Here is a 21,398-nt window from a genome sequence, read left to right as displayed (position 1 = left end):
GAGCGTCTGATCTTTGATGGGGGTTCACATGTTTAACATTTACTGTAACACAACAATACACACTTGCCTCACAAGCTTGTCCTTCTGACTGCTTTCAGACTCACTGCATTCTCTCCAAATGAATAGAAACAACATACTAATAGAAGTTCATAACATTGAACCCAATCAGCATGCTAGAAGTCATGTATGTATATATACACACACACACACAAGTCATCATTTCATTGCCTTTCATTACAAACACAAGGAATTACCGTTTGTATAAACTGTATATAACACATTGTAGCTTGTATATAAGCAATTGCATAGATTTCTTCTACGTGCTGAATAACGTGAAGATTATCTATTACCAATTACTGCTAACAGTCTGGAGACCACCGCTGAACAACACTAGCATTGATCTTGTGTTATTCATTATTTATCCCCGAATCAGTGTGTAAAAGAGCTACTGACCCGTGCGGCGGCACACACACACACACTTAATGAATCATGTTACGCTCTTATTGAGCTAATGGCTGACCTGACACACAACTGTTTACTTTATGAATGAGAAGGTCAAGCGATCGATAACATGACACGTGTGCATCTCCAATCGTCTGCCAAGCAAACATCCTACAGTCATGAATATATACAGTAAGACTGAAATCTGAAAGCTATGATCAATGAGATTTCTGTGTTATTAAAGAGACCAGACGCACAAACCCTCGACCTCACTCATCATCTTCACTACAACATGTGGATTCATATCATCTGCTTTATATAGTATGTAACACAAGAGGATCATCATCTGAACTCACTCTTTCTTCTGATCGGATCTTATAAACACAAACACACTCGTTAGTGTCAATAACAAACAACAATTACTTGCTCTTCTAATATCCCCACATTTCTTTCATGGCTCTGCCTAATTAAACATTCCAGTTAAAGAGTCTTTGGCCTCAACACAATGCACAAGACCTCATTTCATTCTGATTGACACGTGTTCATTTACATGTTCAAAACAGACAATAGATTATAACACAGCACATTATTAGTATTATTCATTAAGAGAAAAAACATTCAAATGTTTATGAAGTTCATCAACACAGAACTCAAAGAATCTAACCAATGAAAATCATTTTAAAATGCCAAAGACTCTTTATTTTTGGCACACATGACCAGCACACAGTCTCAGAGCAGTGCGTTTGATAGGAATAAACTCTAGTTTTGATGATGATGAGGATAAAGGAGACTTCGGGTGTCCGGCAGCACTACTGTAGACGTGTAGATGGATGAATGAGAGCGTTAACACACAGCGTCCACTCTCCAATTGGTCCAGATTCATCTCCATCGGACAAGTTCAACCCGGAGTACAATCACTGAGAGTGAACGCCCTGCACGTCATGTTTAGGGTTTATTTTTGATCAGGAATGTTTGCTAAGAAATGTGATAAAGATTGTAATGTAACAATGACAAATAAGACGCCTCTTGCAAACTTCTCACCTAACGTTATTTTGAGGGTTTATTAACCTGGATAAAAGCTCTTTCACCTCACATGAGGTGTGATCTTTCATCTCCTCAGGGCTTTCTGGCCATGAATGCCTAACTGTGGTGTGAAATTTAAAGCCTACAATCCAACCTCCTTGTTTCAAAATAGCACTTAGCGTTGGCTTTTGTACTCTTCGCTGGGATTTGCCAGTGGACAGCTGCATATGTCTCAACACGTCTGATGTATTTGGAGACAGTAGGCATTCTTTTCTTATTTTCTCGGACAGCGTTCCAGAAAACCACCTGCATGACGGATGTGATCTAAGACATCAAACACTTTACCTTAAACACAAGTGTGGAGAACGGATCATTGACACGCAAAGTCCCTGTAAATGAGACCAAACATCATGTTTGAATGTCTTTTAAAAAGAGAGTTGTACTTATTGTAAACACAACATTCAAAACCCAGAAATAAAAGTCTAATTAAACCTTATGAACACTTTCAATTGAAGGCAAGTTTGCAGCACATTGAACAAAGAGGCAACCGCTCACACAAGCTCGCTGTCTCCGGCTCGGCAACAGAACAGCCCAAACAAATAAACACGTACCACCGACGCGGCTGCGCTTCATGCCACCCGTGGTCCTGCCAGCGAGAGGCAAGATGGATGTTTATTTTAGTCTTGAGTCTGGACTGATTCACTTCGCGCTGCGGCTCGATATCGGGCCGCTCTAGAGATGATTTATTCCTGGTCTACTCTCATTCGATTAGCCGCAGGCAGCCGGGAGGCCGACGGGGCCGAGGACGCTCCGAACGAGAAGTGGGGGGCTGAAGCGCTGTTTCTTTTGACCTTCCTCCTCTGCCTGGTGAATAAAGACAAAAATCTCCCCCTCCTACCTGAGGCGGTGAGACCTTCCATCAAAGTGAAACCCACCGGAGTCAGACGGGGAGCTGGAGCGCACCAAAGCCAGGAGCGGGGGGAGCTGGCTGATCTCACACAGAATAAGGCCCAATTCGTCCAAATCTGCCATTACTCTGGAGATCACACTGCCGGTGTAACGTTTGATCTCAGAAGAAGAAGGTAAACAACAACAACAACACTAATGAGCTTTCTAGTGATGATGTGAAAGTGAGCTGAACAAACTTTCAGTTCAGTTCTTCAGGGCTTCAAAAGACTCGCGCTTGTCAAAGCCAATTGTTTTTTCAATTATTTAACGCAAACATTTTAATGACTTTTAATCCTTTTAATTTCATTTCATTATGCAAGACAAACATCTACGACTGTTTGAGGCTGCTGTTGTAATTCTTGAAACTATTTAAAAAGCCGCTGTGACTGATGAACATTATATTATTATGTATCTATGTATTAAAGAATAATAGCAACTAAAATAAAAAGTATAACATTTTACAATAATAAAGCTTTTGAAAGTATTCATTGACGTAAAGTTTGTATAAGAAATGTCTTTGGCTGGAGTTCAACGTGACCCGCTCCTGTTAAGAACAAAATCTTCTGGGATTTTTCAGGCATGCTCTTCATTCTCAATTCTCTAGCTTTGGACATAAAAACATGACCGATTACGGTTATCTGTGTACACTGTGTTCACCATGCCATAGAAGAACCTTTTTTGTCTGAACGGCTCCATGAAGAACCTTTAACATCTGAAAAAGGTTCTTCAGATTACAAACATGTAGTAAAGAGATGGTTCTTTAAAGAACCTTTCACTAAATGGTTCTTTAATGGCATCGCTGTGAACAACCTGAATGACACACAACAGGACATCACAACATCATTATGTCTCCATAACAACCTCATTTACTGTGAAAGCCGTCCAGACAGAATAAATCACGGTACCACAGCATCGCTGAACACATCACAACGTAAAACCTGTACAAGAATCCACCAGATCAGAGAGCAGAGATAAACTGATTCTCTTTGTGACTTGAACCTCTACAGACGTGCATGAAGTTTATAACCTCAGGATGTCTCGTGACCCATTTCTTCTCTGATGAGAGGAAGTGATGTCATATCAGCAGCCATCTGTTTGAACAGACCATGTTTAATATCATATGGTCTCAGTGTTCAATCATGAGTTCACGCTGCAAGCCTCAGGGTTTAAGAGATTATCATGAGCATTTATGAACAAATAAATCTGTTTCACTCATATATCATTATGACTGAAGATGATTTTATTCAGTTACACAAGCACATACTCAACACCAGAGATGGAAACTCGAGTCTGAGACTTGGACTTGAGTCGCAAAAACCGAGACTTGCGACTTGACTTGGACTCCTGGACAGCTGACTCGAGACTTGACTTGGAATTGTGACTCATGAGACTCATAAAAAACGTCTTTTGGTATTCATCCTTTACTAGCCCATGTGACAGCATTATACGCCACATTTTTCTACTAATTCCCAATCCATTACGTTCTGGAGCAAATGTTACAACAATTAATCTCTAAAAACACAAATTCTGCATTATTATATACACGGGTGACATCATTCTGGAGAACACATGTTCATCATTCATAGTTATATACACAAATCAAATACAGCCAAGTCTTACTTTAGTAGCTCCTGTCCAGAACATTTAAGTGGAGCAGATATGATAATGGATGATTAACTTTTACACTGATGTAAACTATTTCATTTCGTTGATGAAAATTATTCGTTAATGACTTGTTTTCACTGACGAAAACTAAATAAAAATGAATGCATGATAACAAATACTGTAATAAAAATATAGTGACATTTTCGTACTGACATTATTTTACTGTTAGAAACATACAGACAGTAGATCACATGATGTGTATTGATCAATCAGTATTTCTGCTGTTCAGAGTTACACTGAATGAAATTCTGTCCGTCTCACTTAAGACAGAAGTCAAATAAATCATTAAGCGTGTGAAGCATTTCTATAACAGCTCAACAGCTCAAGGCACGATGTGAGGTGTTATAAAACGCACTTTAACACACGGCTTATTGCTTTTATAAAACGGCTATTTCATATCCGTAGCAAGGTTTCATAACATAAGGTAAATACAGTTATATTTAGGCTGTTTAATGCAGTCAGCTGTTATAAATTGGGGGTATTTTATAGTGGCTTAGAACTCGGCTCAGCCAATCAGAAACAAGGACCAGAAATGACCTTTGTATAAAGAATTATTTGGCTTTTTCAATCATGTATTGTGTTTTCCTGGCATTAAACCCTAACTACACAAATACTTGCTGTTCTGAGTAAACACAGTTAAATGTAGACATGTCTAAACAGTTTGATACTGCATTCATCTTTCTAACGTACTTACTTTCAGATCAAAGCAACATTGAGAACCATTTACAAGAATGATGACAGAAGTTTCATTTTTGGGTGAACTATCCCTTTAAGTACACATTTTCAAGCGTTTGTGTTTACGAAATAAGACAAAGAGCAGAATTCAGAGGATATGAGCGTGAAAGGAGTGAAATATAAAGCCCAGAATATTACAGTCTTTTGACTTGGGTCACTAATCACCTAGAAACCAACCAGAACACCCTAGCAACCATAATAGCGACACAACCAGTAAACATCCATACCAACACACGAGCAACCACACCAACTGCTTCTGTTCTGCACGGAAAATCAAATAACTCGCATTAATCTAGACATGATTTTAAGATGATTGTTTAACCTCAAGGTGCTTGAAGTGTGTTAATGTGATGAAGGGCTTTGTGTGTTAGTAAAGAGCTTGTGTTCTGTAAAGGCTTATGAATAAAACTCACTGGAGGTTACTCAGATCGATCCTGTAGAAACTGACGGCAGTAATGATGTTTATTCTATTCTGTTTGGATTGCAGTAATGTTTACACTGGCACAAATCTCCTGCGTCCCCACATGACCCAAGCTCCCCTGAGGAGAACATATCACCTTTCTTAAATAGTCAAGATAATGAGAATTCCAGTCCAGCCGACTCATACCCCAGTACAGCCCAGTACGATCTCTCGGTCTCCACCCCGGCAGCTTTAGACATTCCTGAGAGAATTGATCTCAGCATGAGACGGGCTCTTCAAACGCTCCCGGAGACCACCAGAGTCACCGCTTCCTGGTGCGAGAGCCTCTGGCGGTGGTTTACAGAAGTGATAACACACACACAAGAATGTTCCTCTTAAACACAATCCAAACCACAAGAAAAATCACTTCACAATTGACACCCACAGATTTGACACATTGTCTCAGATAATTCCCTTTGTGTCTTTAGAGGCAAAATTCTGCTTAGATCAACAATAAAATCTCAATTTCAACTCAAACATTTCTCATGGAATTTGCGCCACACCAAAATGATCTGTGCTATCCACATTCCTTTTGTAGTTCTACTTTAACTAATGACGCGTTTCTGTCTATTATTATATCTCCTAATGAACCGTGAAGGAAACATCTACGAAGTTTGAAGGCAAGCATAACTCCATTTAGTCTCCTGAAATACAAAAGCACAACAGAAAGAAAATGTTCCTGTAAGAAAGTAGCTTGGATTGAGCAAAACTCGGCTTAAACTTTAATATTACTTTCACTGATTATAAGATGAATTTAAAGAGTTTTCTTCAGATAAAACATCATTGAGAATCCCCTGCATTGTCTTCACTTTTCCATCTTAAGCCTCATGTGACTGAATTGCAAATTCAATGCTAATCTGAAGTCTCGCTGTGTCATGAAAGGAGCTCTGTTCTCCCGCTGAAACACGCTCGAGATCGCCCGTAGAAAGCCGGAATGGATCAATTCTCTGGTCGCAATTAAATGACGGCACAATAATAAGAAAATGTCAGGGACATGCGACGTACATCTTCATCAAACCTGCATCCATGACGACTGCTAGCGTCAGACACAATAGAGTCTTTGTTGGGTTGCCGGGCAGATTCATGTTGACGCTCGGCATGTTTTACTTTGTCGTGGGAAAGCTGTTATGAGCGCGATTGATTACAGATGATACGCAGACATTATCTGTGAAAGCAGAAAAATAAATACTAGTGAACACAAAGCAGCTCATTCTTCCAGAAACACAAACACAGCAATGTTTTAAAGAACTCCACCCACAGTCAGTGTAGTGTCGCTCACTTCATCTGTCACACGAGAGAGGAACACATCTGTCAAGATATACTCATCCTCAAGTCAAACTGATCTCTATTACAGAGCGTTTGCTGGTCAACAACACCATACAGTATCATGACTATATTTCAAGCTGACGTTTTATTTCAGTACAAACTTGAAGTGAAACTATAAGAGTTTCATCAAAGAAGTAAAAAAAAATATACGTTACATTTAAGTTCATTTTATTACTTTTACTTGAAGTATATTTTCTGTAATATCAACTAGCATTTGTATACTGTCTCAATACTACTTGGGACTAAATTGGCCAAACTGTTAGTTTTAAAAAGTGTGATTTTAAGTGTAACAGTAATAAACCTTTAGTGCACAAGTCTTGAACTTCATTTTTCCAAGAAGCTTTTCTGACAAGTATGAAAAGTAGACTTATTTTGATAAAGTAGTATACCAACAGCACACTTAAAGGATGGACATTTACATTTATGCATTTGGCAGACACTTTTATCCAAAGCGACTTACATTGTTTTATACGATACATTTGTTTCCAAGTATGTGTAATCCTAGGATGGAACCCATGACCTTGGTGTTGCAAGAGGCTGCTCTAACCACTGAGCAACAGCAAAGTAAGTTAGGCTTTCTTCCAAGGCCTTTCTCAGGACAGATATGTGTAAATCTAGAACAGCTCATTATTCAGACGATAAGAGTTCAGTGCACCACACCCAGTGACAGGAAGAGTGGGAAACTCAACTTCCTGTCGGTCCCAGCTGCTCCAACGCTGATAAAGCGAATGTGTGTGCGCGTGTGCGTGTGTGTGTGCGCGTGAGTGTGGGAGTGCACAGATTTACTCCCCAAATATTTCAGCTCAGACAGTGGAGAACCTCCTCTACTCTGCGCTGATCTGATCTCTGTCCACCAGGAGCTTTCCAGCCAACTTTCACACACCCACACTCCACCACAACTCTGTGTTATACCTCAACCTCAAACCAGAACAAACAACCACTGAGACAAGATGGCCGCCCACAGGAAAGAGCAATCCCACATCACATCTACTCACACTGAAACACCATTTCATTCACAACATTTGATTTAGACTAAGAGCAAAACATGCAAAGATTCACATTCATCAGCATCTGGACTGTGTGGACTTTACTGATAATATTAAATTAAAATAAATCTTAATAAAAACATAAACATTTAATTACTTAATACAACTTTAAACTTAATGAATAAATGAATACATTGTAAAGGTATTTAGGTTAGATGAAACAGTGGATTCCTAAATGAAACACTGCTGAGCAATGAAAGAGAAACCAGTGAGCAAACAGGTTTGATCTGGTGAGGAACAGCAGTTAACATGAAGCCGGTTATTAGGTCATTTCTGGTGATTATTTTAAAGCGCTCCCCCAGGATGGGGATCCATCCCTGTTTCCTGAAGATACGACTCTGAGGACAACAGCACAGAGAGAGAGCAGGAAAAGGAAAAGCCTGGTGCAGCCGGGCGGAAAATACCAAGCTTGACAACACCGGCCACAACATTCGTCATCCAGCACTGTCACCACAAAAGAACTTCACAAATAAAAGTGCTGCATAAACACAACGCTAACTGAATGAACAGTCAGGGCAGAATAATTAACCGTTTTATAATCAAACACGGCTTCATTCATTTAGAGAGTCATGAAGAGGAAAAGAAAGCGCTATAATAAAGAATGGACCGAGCGCAGCGGCGCTGTGATTAATGACTGGAGGGATTCAAATCCACAGTAAAGCAAATGAAAGCGCTTGAAGAGCAGAACATGGTCTGAGCAGATGAATATGTACACAGCCTGTTTTCTGATTAAATCTCAACCCGGCCGGAGTCATCGAGACGGGATTAAATTTCACTAAATCCAGATGATCTTTAAGCACGAGCAAAATTTGACTGAAGATTGGTGATCTCGCTGGACCATCTGCACAGAGAACAGAAGGTTATCAAAGCCTAATAAAAGCATTTATACCCTTCTGATGGGAGAAATCTTGCTATTTAATCTTTATCACAATATATACAGTATTTACTAAAGCCGGCTGTCATATATCATATCTCTAAAAGAATAAAGAGGGGAGGCATCTGAACTTCCACACCAGCTCAGTATATGCCTAACTGAAAAAGATTTGTGCCTTACAATATAAGATGAACTCATTTGTGTATGCTTCATACTAGACCTTTACGTTTTTAAAGCAAATGTGAGTGTTACCAGCTCGTGCAAAACATATTTGCCATGATGCTAAAGTGGTATGAGTTGCCTGGGTGGTTGCTAGGCTGTTATGAGTGGTTGCTAAATGGTGCAAATCCAAAAACGTCCAGCATTTAATCTCTTTGCTCTGGTCTCTACATGTGGCTCATTGTAGGTCCTTGTTTAAAATAAAGTGAAGATTATAAATTGGATCGCTCATGGTTAATTTTCTCTCATGTGTTTGTAACTCTGTGAGTCTTTCTTCAGCTGAACACAACAGAAGATATTTTGAGAAACGTCTCGGTGGTTTTGTCTTCATAAAATGGAAGTCAATGGAGTTCAGTGTTGTTTGACGATAAACATTCTTCAACATATCTTTTGTTGTGTTCTGAAGAAGAAAGAAACTCACACAGACATGACATGAAGATGAAGAAATGATGAACATGCTCAATGAACGAAATATAAAAAGAAAGTACATACATTAATATTGCAAAAAAAATTCTGTAAAGCTGCTATGTTCATTATGAAAAGTCCAATATAAATGAAACATGGACATGTCAAAGATAGAGATTAGAAGTGTGATGTTTTGTAGATTAGCGTGTCTCAGCATCATTAAAGTTCACTTCAGGCTAAAGGTCTGCTATCAGAACACATTCAGTCAGGAGAAAGACCACCGACCAGCATCTCATCATGACATTATTCAGAGGGAACGGGCAGCGTTCACTGGCTCTTGTAATTGGCCTTCGGTCGACTGGGCATCGTTGGTGACGGGAGATGAAGTCTGACACCGCGAGATGTGAAGTGACAGTGAGCCAGAGGAGGGACGTTTGGGTCACATGACTCACATCCCTACAGGCCACGGTTCACACACATCCACTGGTGAGAAACGGACACAGACAGATAGTCAACAGGTACTCAGATGAGAATAAAACCAGAACATGAGCCGTTCTTTTCTCAGCTTTCTCAACGCACAAACTTTTGTTTGTTGAAATGTTGGGTCAAATCCTTACATTCAGAGCTGAATGAGTTAGAACTGGAACTGCATTAATGATACAGAACACAACTCTTTTCTTTCTATTGGTTGCGTGTATATGAAGGTGAATATGATGATGTTCTCTCTTCAGGCAGCTCAAGGGTTTATGGAACACAATTTCTATCCAATTCTGTCTATATTTCTCTGCCACAGAACAGATGTGTTCTGGTCGGGCTCACGTTACCCTTGAGCACTCCCCCAACATTGGCCCTTCACATTGATTTCTATAAATGGAGCTCTGATTGTGAGTAAAGTTCAGCCAAAACTCCTCAGCCTCCTCTCGTAGTGAAACACACAGCCATGAATTTACAAACATAACATCTCTGTTGGTGTGTGTGTTTGTTCTCTTTCTAACATTCGTTCGGTATCTCACTATGGGAACGCCTCAGGTGTGACTGACTACGGAAGCACCAAATACACCACGTCTGTCGGATCGACCAATCCGACCAATCGCAAAAGCGACCAGGGAGTCCCGCCTCCCTCGTATATAACCCGCTGCCGTCCGTGGCTGCATCATTCTGGCTTTCTTCCCCGTGAAGATTGTGGAAGCTGTATTTACAACGCATTATTGGACTTGCCGCTCAACTGTTTACTGACGGCTGCAAAGCAGGTATTGCTGTTAGTGGAATGGAAAAACGTATGTGTCAAGGCGAGTTTTTCCATTCCAGAAAACATTGCCTATTTTCTATCCGATAGGGAAATAAAACTTTATTTTCAAAAGAAAGATCTAACTGTTTGCACTGCTGTGGGGAGGTTAACCTACACGCCCCGGTGAGAGTTTACCTAACGAAGAGGGTGTAAAACGGTCATGGCCACTTCTTAGGCAGAAATATCTTCTCTATTGAACAAAGGGGTAATAAAAATAGTACTTTGTAATCCTGAAAAAAGGTGGGGTCTCATCTTAGATTTGTGGACCCTGAACAAACACCTCAAACGGTACAGGTTCAAAATGCTAACGCTACGAAGTCTATCCCAAACTTTGCCTCACGGAAACTGGTTCACATCCGTAGATCTCAAGGACGCCTATTTCCATACAGACATATTTCCAGCCCACAGGAAATTTCTAAGGTTTGCTTATCAGGGCAGGTGTCCTCATGTGAGCGTGACGTGTCCTCACGATGGAGGCTGTGTTCCTTTTTCCCGGTGTTCGCTGGAGGTGAGAGCCAGGTGGCTCTGTCCTGTCTTTCCGACATCGACTTCTGAGGCCGATCTGTCGATTGTGCCTTCTCCTCCTACGCGGGCTTGGACCTGCAGAAATGGTGTGGATTATTCGAACCTTCGCCTGCTGAACCTTGCAGTGCCGTCGGCCAGTGAGGATTCTACTCTTCCTTTGGCTTTGATTAATGCTAGATCGCTAGCTAATAAGACCTTTTTGTTGAAAGATTTTTTCAATTCATGTGAGCTGGATTTCATGTTTTTGACAAAAAACAGTGTTTATGCTGGTGAGTCAATTTCTTTCTCTGAACTTCTTCCTCACTGCTGTGATTTTTTAAGTTTAGATGTTGACATTTAGACGTTTCTTGTAGTATACCACCCGACTAGGCCACTCCAGGACCTTAATTTGCTTCTTCTTGAGCCACTCCTTTGTTGCTTTGGCCATGTGTTTTGGGTCATTGTCTTGCTGGAAAACCCATCCACGACCCCTTTTAAATGCCCAGGCTGAGGGAAGGAGGTTCTCACCCAAGATCTGACGGTACATGGCTCTGCCATCGTCCATTTGATGCAGTGCAGTTGTCCTGTCCCTTTAGCAGAAAAACACTCCCAAAGCAAATGTTTCCACCTCCATGTTTGACAGTTGGGATGTTGTTCTTGAGGTCATAGACAGCATTCCTCCTCCTCCAAACACGGTGAGTGGAGTTGTTGCCAAAGAGCTAGATTTTGGTCTCATCTGACCACAAACACTTACACTCAGTCCTCTTCTGAATCATTCAGATGTTCAGTGGCAAACTTCAGAGGACGCCTGTACATGTGCTTTCTTGAGCAGAGGGACCTTGTGGGCACTGCAGGATTTCAGTCCTTGACGGCGTAGTGTGTTACTGATTGTTTTCTTGGTGACTGTGGTCCCAGCTGCCTTGAGATCCTTGACAAGATCCTCCCTAGTTCTGGGCTGATTCCTCTACGTTCTCATGATTATTGAAACTCCACAAGGTGAGACCTTGCATGGACCTTGCCCCAGACCAAGGGAGACTGAGAGTTGTTTTGTGTTTCTTCCATTAGCAAATAATTGCAAAAACTGTTGTCACCTTCTCACCAAGATGCTTGGCAATAGTCTTGCAGCCCATTCCAGCCTTGTGTAGGTCTACAATCTTGTCCCTGACATCCTTGGACAGCTCTTTGGTCTTGGCCATGGTGGAGAGTTTGGAATCTGAATGATTGATTGCTTCTGTGGACAGGTGTCTTTTATACAGGTAACAAGCTGAGATTAGCACCACTCCGTTTAAGAGATTGCTCACTGTTAAAATAAACCTACCATCAGAATTATAGACGGATCATTTAATTGTCACTGGGCAAACATACAAAATCAGCAGGGATCAAATACTTTTTTCCCCTCAGTGTATATAATGGAATATTGATTTTCACATTTTCCACATTGTGAATACAATCTGATAATCTGTACTTCAGGTTAAAGGTCACATTAACTATGATCAGCAGTACTAGAGAAAGAGAAACGCTTGCTGAAACACAGCGTCTGCATTTACACAATTATCTGACAGTCAGAGAAGAGAGTCTTTGATCTGTTTCTCTCTGATCCCTCAGTGTTGAAGGGCACGGGAGTCTCTGTTCGGCCCACTCTTCCCCCTCTGGTATTAGTTAGGGGGGAAGAGAATCACCACAAACAAACACTAATTGGAAGCTAATTTTATTAGCTCTCGCTCGGCCGATTCAGCGCCTGCGGGCTGCTATGAATAATTAACACACGTGGCACACGGTTCGAGGCTGCTGGATTTGTTATGACATCACGCTGGCTAGTGTCTGGCCAGTGGGTAGATGACAGGAATTAAATGAGAAAATATTATAATTTTTTGTAGAAAATAAGAGGGGAGAAAAAAATCTCTGACTCCATGCTAAGCTGGTTGCAGGCTGGTGGAAGTCACAGAACCCATAGTAAGTCTTTGCTCGATGCTCAAACCTCAAAGCATTGAGTTTGAATTAGAAACAAAAGGAAGATGTATGACCGGCGTGTAAGAAGGAGGAATGCTTGTGTAGACAGAGGATATCTCAGAGGGCTGCTTGACATTTGGCTGGTGTGTGTCTGGAGGAGCTTACAGGAGCTGCGGTCCGCCTGAAGTGTCTGAATGTCAAATGCTCGTTGTTTACCGCCGGGCCAGACCGAGACACTGTCCAACAGATCTTCTCCATTTCTATCTGAAGCAACATGCAAGACGACAACACGGGTCATAGCACTCAATATCAGAAAACTCAAAGCACTGCGATCGTCACGCTGACGTGCTACATATTTCATGAGGACAAATTTGCTAAACAGAACGTTTGCACAAGATGTTTGAATATTTCATGAGCTCTCACGCTGTGCTCCTATGTTTATGGATTCTAAAGGCCAATTATTAGAGCAGAAATAAAGAGCTACAACTGCGTCTTGAATTTTCACAAACACCTCTCAACAGCTGGCGAATACAAATCATTTACTATTTCTCTTAAAAATATGTTTTTACCTCTATGGCAACATAATGTTTTAAAGGTAAAGTCGCTGAATAATCCAAACTCATATGTGTTCACGTTGTTCAGCCGTGGACGGGCGACCGGAACGCATGGTGGACAGATAAAGTGAATGCTAATAGAAATGTCAGCGGTTAAATGGCAGCGAGCGCCTTCCGGAGGTGTGCGGACCCTCTGTCTCCCCTGATCTGTCATGGACATGAAGACACAGCACCTCGAGAGATGTCCTGACACAGCCCAGGGATAACCTTTACCCCTGCTTTTTTACCCTCCCCCTCTGTCATATACCCCGGGGCAATGGAGCTTGTGTCCAGACAGGCTGTCAGAATGGCTGCAGTGTTTCTCTGAGACGCAAGAAAGATCCTGCTGGCAAACTCCAGTGATAACAGACCATCACACTCCTAATCACCTCCTGAGGCTCTGTTACCATAAACAAGCCACTTTATCTCCGCTGCCTTTAAATACATTCCTTCTGCTTTTCTCATTCTTCTGACAGATCTTCCATATTTAATGTTGTGGAGCTAGTGATAACATACGTCATATTGAGTTTAAAAGTCAGACATCACAGCTGAATCCTACTGAAATGTTGGTAAACTTCCTTTAAGCAAACAATTAAAAGTCAAAATGTTACAAACACAGACGCAGTGAGTACACCTGATGTAACACACTGTTGCAATATCGTGTAATATGTACGCCAAACTTGAATTTTGCGTGCATATGATGCGACAATGTTTGCGTGCACCTCGGTGGAGAGCAGCCATTTTGAAAAGTACATGAAAAGGAAACACTGAAATAATTAAAACAATACTGTAGGTTTAGGTGATAATATTCACGCACGCTATCATTAGGTTCAGGGTTTGGGGACAGAGAAATTGCTGTGTAATATCCGCAACGAAAAATAGGCGTATTGTATGCATGCAAAATTGAACTTTGCCGGTTGTATTACACAATATTGCAACAGTGTGTGTTATTAATACGCAATTGATGAAAATGGGCTCGTTGAAAATATTTCATAATATCGGCATATTTCACTGCAAAACCAGAACAAGAAGGTAAAGAAATTAAGTCTAATTTCCCATTTCCATTTTTCTTTCGAAAGACAATTTAGTGCATTTTCCCCTGTATTCTCATCCAGATAGGGTAAGGTATTCATGTATTAGTATTACTTTATAATAAGTACTGAAATATATACGCTTTATGCTTTAATGAAAGCTGTAATAAAGAAAATGTGCTTAATTAAATCACACGACGCAAAAGAGGCTGAATTTTTCTAAGTCAAATATAAAAGAAATTTGTGTTGAAATATGACGGACCTGTAAATCTCCTCCTGACCTCATGCGTCACGTACTGGACCTGATGCCAATCATCTGTCGAGTAACACATATCATCAACGGAAAGATGGAGATGAAGAATTCATGTTTAAGAGGATAAGAGTCTTTGTCTTAATCTCCAACCCGGAGACGGGGTCCCTTTAAGAATACTTATAATAAACTTCAATCTGGGCTTTAGTGAATGATATTAATGGAGAGTTTCTTGAAATTGCTTTCTGCCGTGAGATAATACACAAGCATCCAAACTCAATCTAAGAGCGTCTAATCCTGACCTGCTTTCAATGGGGCTTTTCTTCAGCAGCCGGAGGACGGCAAAATAGCGTCTCATGAATAGCAGATGATTATTAAAAGAGAGAATTTCCATATCATTTCCACTCGGCATGTACTCTAAACAGGGTAAATTACCATACAGACTCACAAGAGCTTTTAGCGGTGGCACACAAACAACACAGCTTCATGCTTGAATGTGCACTAAAGATCACTGAATTCTGTCGTCTGAATCGCATCCCACGCGCTTGAAACACAACTGCACTTCTCTAAAGAAAACCAGTGCTGTTCTTCAACAAATCTTCTTTCGTGTTCTGCAGAAGAAGGAAATGACATGAGGGTGAATAAATGATGAAAACATTCTCATCTCTTTTTGCGATCTTTTCAAAACGTTAGACAAAACAAACGAGAGCACTTTAACACCTACACTGAGGGGAGACGCTGTATCATAACTACGCTGAAAAGGTTTCAGTCGAACAGCTCTGCTGACTTGAGCTTTTCCTTGCTGAGCTCTATTAAAAAGGGATGTGGAGTTAAAGCCAACATCCCAATGGAGAACGGCCAGCGTGCTCTGAAACACGCAGACCTGAAGTCATTCTTCCCTGGAGAAGAAGAGGATATGATGAAATTCTTCAGGCCCCACACAGAAGCTGCTGAGGTGAGAGATGTCTGATCAATACGGTGACAAATGAACCTGCACAATTGACTTCAGCTCGTTCATTCATTATTAAAAGCTGCGGCTAAATGAAGTTCAATTAACCTAGCAGCCATTTGACAGCCTTAAGCTTCTCATTTAACACTCAACAACCCATCTGAATGTGGAAGAACTGAAACACAAATTCTGCACAGTTCAGGACGAAAAGAGAAAGAAGACACTGTGCTCCACACTAAAAGCAGGTTTCCTGTAGCTCAGTGGTAAGAGCATTGTGTTAACAACTCAAGGTTGTGTGTTGATCTCAGGGGATTGCAGATACCTGTGTATAAATGTATAGGATAATGCAATGTAAGTCGCTTTGGATAAAAGTGTCTGCCAAATGAATAAATGTAAATGCAAATGTAAAGCATGAGAAATAATCCACAAACTGAATTCCAACCGTGATCTCTGACTACTTTGATCAAACTTCCTCCCGTATTTCTGAAATGATAACTGCACATCACAATTAGAAGCATACTACTGTTTCACTACATGAATCGGTATGCAGCATGACACTATACAGTAGTTATATACACAGTGTATAGTGTGTAGTGTGCAATATGTTGTGAGACAATAATGAATCAGTTTGGAGGCGATTCTGAGCGTTTACTCTAAATGATCACCTTCGACACCCAAGGATGAGCTCACAGCGTGATGAGATTTACTCAGATATTTGTCCGCTCTGCCATTTCCTCGGTCTGTGTCTCTGTGCCGCCCGGAGGGAGAGGGCTTTATCCCTGCCACTTCCTGTCAAACTGGAAACTCGGAGCAAGAAAGACAGGAAAGAAAGGGAGGGGGTGCAGGAAGAGAAAGATGTGGCATGCGTCACTCCGAGGCTGTGATGATAAAGCCAGAGCCTCACATATTCATGTGACAGGCTGGGAACCTTAAGCGTCCGTCAGCGCGGGGGGTGAAAACCTTCACAGTTGACGGATCTGAAGGCCTGAAAGTGGAAAAGATCAGAACAGAAGCCAGGCGGGAGGGGGGATTCTGAAGGGTCTTGACCCAGAGAAACACACACACCAGGTGGTTTGAAAGCATGCCACTAAAACACACACACACACACGTCTGTGAAAGGTCACAGCTGACACCACCGTCTCCCGTGATGGAGACACAATCCAGTGGAGTGACTGTTCTGCTGGGTTCTGTTGGTGGAGAGATATTCCCACCACACCCGTGCTGAGAGAAGGTCACGTCCAGCCCGCAGCACACACAGACACAAGTCCCGCGCCTGCTTACCGTCACACTCAAAGGTCTCGTCTCGTGTGAATGTGTATCGCTGCTTCGCCTCAAACTATGTTGTCACTGATAAACACACATTCCTGGCTGTGAACGGACTAAACCGGTGCGAGTGATGTTAGAGAAACAAATACAAACGTCTTTAAAGATTCATTTTAACCAACACGCTGTCTGTGTATAGTGCATATTCATTTTGTTTTTTAAACACATAAACATACATATTAAGGAAATATGTGTTTATATATTTACCAAGAATTTTAATTACTGTATATATAAATGTTTATAAATTTGTATATACAGAGCGAGATAGAGGCAGTGATGCTATCACGAGTGTGTAAATGTCTTTATAATCACAGTCCTGTCAGCGACATACAGACAGCAATGAACTCTTGCTCCGCACTGATGAGGGTTCGTCCCTGCACTGTGACATTTTCAACACTAACTGTTGAGTTGTGCGTCTGTCAGGGCCGGTCCTTTGCAATTTAAGTGTCAGAACACACAGCGTATGTGAAAACAGATTCCTGCGTGACTCCTCTTTAAAGATGGATCGACCCACAGGAGGAGAACCGGTCCGCTCAACCTGCAGGTCTGGAGAACGGTGGGGACACTGACTGCTGCCAAACTCATGACAGGCCACGCCAAACCCCGCACACACACAACAGCTTACAGCAATTAGCCGTGTCACAGTTTCATTAAAGCTTCAGCTTAACCCTGTTCTTTGCAGCTCACATAATAAGACATCCATCCATGCGCTTACACACAACACTTCTGTTCAACCACAAGACATGAAGAGCCAAAGATATTTATGAAGACATCGAGGGAGTGATACTGAATATAGGAGTTTAGTCTAGAAATCTGGATATTACATTTCAGAACACAATCTGTGAAGGTGATGGGTGTAAATTCTAAACAAAACATGGATTTGTATTTAAATTAAATAAAAAAACCTCCTTAACTCAAGAGAACAATACACCATCATCTCAAAATGATGAGAGATAAAGAAATCCTCACAAGACAATCGGAATCAAATATACGAAAGAAATAGATGTTTAACTTTATTTCACTCAGTCCATACACTGGGAAGTGCTGTGTGTGGGGTGTAGAGGTACATTGACCCCTGACTGAAGGGTCAATGAGCACTGAACGCCTGCAGTGTCCAGGCAAACCGGGTCAATTACTGAATTTTGTGCATGCGTGTTGTGTTGGGTTAGTTTGTATGCACATGGCTTTGCGCGCTGTCTCTCTCTCTCGCAGACGGCGATGTTACTACCCGCTGTTTGCCATTACCGCCCCTCCAGTGACTAAACAGAGGCGGAGGAACAGCCCGTGGCTGGACTCGATTAGCTATAAGAGAGACCTCGCTTTTCAGTTCCACCGAGTAAACCCTCCGCAGGGGCTCGGGAACGCCTCACGCTTGAAAGCAACACTTAAGAATCTGACAACCAACCAAACTGCTTCGATTTAATCCATCTCCCTGGGTGAGAGAAGTTAGAGGTAAACATATGCCCTCATTATTTGCACTGTTGCATCTGTTGGAGTCGGGCTGTGGATATATGCAGACATACGACTGACATCATCAACAGAAGACAGAGAATCATCAGAGCCCTAATTCACTATTGGAATATCTTTTACAATATAGAACTGTTATTTAGATCTAAACTGGGTAATGTTAACCAATACCCAAATTCAATTCAATTGTATCTATATGGTGCTTTTCACAATGTGCAATGTACCAAAGCAGCTTTACAGGAGAAAACAAGAAAAACACAGCACACTACAGTACAAGTTAAATGATTCTAGTAAATAATATCTAATGTCAGCAGTCTCCCGGTGGTTTATTTAGCATGAAGTGAATGTTTGTCTGTAAAGATGCGTCTTTAATCTAGATTTAAATTGGGCGAGTGTGTCTGATCTTCAAATAGTGTCGTGAAGGTTGTTCCAGAGTTTAGGTGCTGCGTATGAAGTTCTAATACGCATGAAGACAAACAGAGAGTTAAAGTATTAGGAATATTTGAGCAAGACTGTAATTATTGAGCAAAAGTCAATGACCTAGTTTACTGACCTAATTTATTTTAAGGCAAGTCTTACAAAATACCCACCAGTCTCAAGAGATGACAGCAAATTAACCATGCTGGGACGAAAGCCCCTGAACACAACAGTCTGTACTGATGTATGAAGAACAACAACACAATGTCTGAATCCATGAGAACTTATAACCAGTTCAGAGGCTACTGTGTGCAAATCAAAGGTGAGCTTTAAAACACTCCAGCTTTTCAGTGTTACTGTCACATAATAAGAGCAGAAGATGTCACATGTGTTAATATTTGCTCTGGGACTTTATCAGGGAATGATGGGAAATGAAGGATGGTCAACTTGTTTTCTTCATTCACAAATACAACTTATGAACATCGATCTCAGTTAGTGTCCACAGGCTGGTGCTTAAAACACTGTGGTGGAGTTCATGTGCGCTCGGCTCATAAATATGATCATTCTGACAGAGAGAGAGAGAGAGACAGAGAGAGAGAGAGACAGGTTTAGTGTAGCGCTGTGAGGAAGCTTTGGGGTGTGTCCCTGTTAATGCAGCGCCTCTGGACTGGCCTACGGCTCTCTGCACATTCACCGGCAGCTGTGTCTCACATCTTATATTCCTGCCTGTCCAAATGACCCTCCACCAGCCCTCACTAGCTGTCAGCATTATCTCCTCCTCCACCATCTCGTCTCCGGTCTGTGTTGTCATCGAGCTAGTAAGAGTTTCCAACAATCCAAATCTCTTTCAAACGCAAGCACACTTCTGAGCTCGTGAAGGGACACGGCAGCTTCCGTCGTGTCTGTGTCAGTTCGGTGTCACGTCTGCTTGTGTCGAGCAGATGAACAAACAAACGCTCGCTCGCTGTCGTCTGGCTCGTGTGAGATGCGCTTGGGTTTTGTCTCAGCTCTGGGATGTAGGGTATTAGGAGGAGAGGTTTAACTTGAGGAAGTTCGGCCAAGTAGTACCACACAAAATCCTTTCTCTTTTCTTCAATGATCTAACAGGGATTTGCTTAATTTGCCGATGATTGGATTTGCCTGGGTCATCAAAGTGGTGGGGCTTTAGTTCGTGCTGGCGAGGTTTTGGAAGCGTTTGGTTCCAGACAACAGACGTCGGCTGAAAGGGATCTGCTTGACTGGTCCTGCGATCTTTTGAGAGAAGCACTACAGTTCGTTTCATGGTCCACTGGGACGGCCAAAACTGTCTCTGCGCTGTGCAAATCCAACAAAACACATATTTAATCCAAAACAACAGCAATATTGTGAATTCTCCATACGAGAGACAGCACACTATATAACATTACGTGTATTCAGTGATATGATCATATGACGGCTGGTGAATGCGGCTGCACATCACAATGAAGACTTATGTTCGTGAAACACGCATTTCATTTGTTTGCAGTGCACATTATTATTTCAATATGCTGTGAGAAGTGAAACAGGTCAAAAACGCAGTTGATTTTACAGGCTGGCGAGAGTGGTGTTGTCCACATCTGATATTTCTCCTCTCGTGGTTTATTAAACAGCAGAACCTAAAGTCTCAATTTCTGTTTTCTGATAAGCACCGAACGGACAGACCTCCTCAGGTAACCGTCTGTTTCCCTCCGTCACAGCGTTTTATAGACATATATTACATATCTTCATCTAGCACTTCTCCACCGAGGGCTCTTGCCTTCTGCTAACAAGTTTAGCCTGTCAAATGCTCAGCTGTTCTAATTCTGAAGAGTTCTTAACCTCACTTAACTTTACCCACGCCACACGAGACTCCCACTCCACTTCCTTGAAAACGTCCCACCTCGTCGCTCTCGTATAAATGGATGACATACATACAAGGTTTCATCCATCACCAGCAGATGAAATATGAGGCGTTGAGGAGCAGACCATGTCCTGCGGCTCTTCATAAATCCATATATCCTTCCTGCTCTGTGAACAGCCACAGTGACCCAAAAACAGGTACACGGAACAAGCGCCACATGAAAAACATGCTGGAAAATGTAATCTTCCAACTGACTACAAACAGAAATGTTGCATTTTGTTTTGGGAAATTAAACTATTGCTCTGTTAGTCCGGATATTTATATGAATTCTTTGTGAACTCAACTTTAACACATTTTTATCATGCAGTCTGAATCCCCCCCTAAAACTGTCAAATATGCCATGATATATTACACTCATTTGCCTTGAAGCTTTTTTTAATGTAAAATGATCTTCCTCTTTGAGCCACCGTAAGCACAGACTCCACCCAACTGAAGAGTAAAGCGATGCTGCGAGCGTTAGTCTAAAGAAACCCTAATGCAGCAGTTTTATTTTGGTTCAATATTAATTTTCCAAATTACACACATATTTTGCATAATGTTTATTAATGACCCGGCTCCCTTTGGCG

Source organism: Barbatula barbatula (assembly GCF_947034865.1).
Source record: "Barbatula barbatula genome assembly, chromosome: 23".
Classification (NCBI taxonomy): Eukaryota; Metazoa; Chordata; class Actinopteri; order Cypriniformes; family Nemacheilidae; genus Barbatula; species Barbatula barbatula.
Note: the sequence above shows the minus strand (reverse complement) of the source record.